The sequence below is a fragment of the Phascolarctos cinereus genome, unplaced genomic scaffold (assembly GCF_003287225.1).
Source record: "Phascolarctos cinereus isolate Bilbo 61053 unplaced genomic scaffold, phaCin_HiC Scaffold_5;HRSCAF=322, whole genome shotgun sequence".
In the NCBI taxonomy this organism is placed as follows: domain Eukaryota; kingdom Metazoa; phylum Chordata; class Mammalia; order Diprotodontia; family Phascolarctidae; genus Phascolarctos; species Phascolarctos cinereus.
The window spans coordinates 296,508,908-296,510,620 of record NW_027555958.1 but is presented as its reverse complement, the minus strand read 5'-3'; positions in this window follow the sequence as shown (position 1 = coordinate 296,510,620).

The window sequence follows — 1,713 nt, the reverse complement described above, 5'->3', positions numbered from 1 at the left end:
TTTGCACAAACAAAATCAATGCAACCAAAATTATAAGGAAAGTAGAAAGCTGGGATTTTTTTTTTCGCAACAAGTATCTATATATTTCTCAAATATATAGAGAACTGAGTCAAATTTATAAAAATACAGGTCATTCCCCAACTGATAAATGATCAAAGGATATGAACAGTCAGTTTTCAAACAAAGAAATCAAAGCTGTCTATAGTCATATGAAAAATACTGTAAATCACTATTGATCAAAGAAATGCAAATTAAAACAACTCTGAGGTACCACCTCACCCATATCAGAGTGGCTAATATGAAAAAAAATGGAAATGTTTGATATTGGAGGGGATGTGGGAAAACTGGGACACTCATGCACTGTCGGTAGAGTTCTGAACTGATCCAACCATTCCAGAGAGCAATTTTGAACTCTGCCCAAAGGGCTATAAAACTGTGCATACCCTTTGATCCAGAAATACCATTGCTAGGTCTATATCCCAAAGACACCCCCGAAAAAGGTAAAAGGACCTATTTGTACAAAAATATTTATAGTAGATCTTTTTGGGGTGGCTGAGAACTGGAAATCAAAGGAATACCCATCAATTGGGGAATGGCTAAACAAGCTGTGGCATATGGTTGTAATAGAATATTATCATGCTATAAGAAAGGACAAGCAGGATGATTTCAGAAAAACCTGGAAAGACTTGCACGAACTGATGCAAAGTGAAGTGAGCAGAACCAGGAGAACACTGTACACAGCAACAGCAGTATTGTTGGATGAAGAATTGTGAATGACTTCAGCAATACAATGATCCAAGACAATCCCAAAAGACTAATGATGAAGCATACTACCTACCTCCAGAGAAAGAATTGATATTGATTCTATACAGACTGAAGCATGCTATTGTTCACTTACTTTCATTTTTTTCCCTTATATTTGAGTCTTCTTGTACAAAATGACTAAGGTCTTCTAGAAGGCATTCAAGATGTTGCCACCAAGGGCTGGGGTGTGGTAGGAACAATATCCAAAGGCTCTACCCCATGAGCTAGGCTAATTTTTCCTTAAAAGGTACTGAAATTATCCTTGAGAATTAATTGGCTCAGAGGACTAGGGCTCATCTGAGCTTCCTAATAGTCTGAAATCATTGCACAAAGAGTCAGGAGCTCCTTCCTCAGTCTTGGTCATTACAGTCAATGTGAAAGCAGAGAAGCTACACCCAGCTGAATCAATGCCATGTTCCTGTTGAATATCTCTTCCTTGCCATGGCTAAGTAAAGCTCTTTTTTGCTAAATGATAGATGGTCTATGAGTGTCTCATTGTCATATTTCATTCCAATTCCAAATTGAGGACCACCCTGAATCAGCCTTAGACTACAACACAGACTTTCTAGTTATTCCCTAAACTTGGTATTCCATTTCCCATTTACATGCCCTTACATGAGCTGTTCCCATACCTGGAATGAACATCCTTCTCACCACCGTCTCTTAAAATCCCAGCTTTCTTAAAGGTCCAGCTCAGGATCCACCTCCCATTTGAGGCCTTTCCTGAAATCCCAGTTATTAATGCTCTTTACCTGGGGCACCAAGGTGGTGAAGTGGATAGAGCACTGTCCCTAGGTAGGAGTTAGGAGGACCTGAATTCAAATCTGACTCCAGACACTTGACACTTACTAGCTGTGTGACCCTGGACAAGTCACTTAATCTTATTGCCTAGCCAAAAAAAAAAAAAGA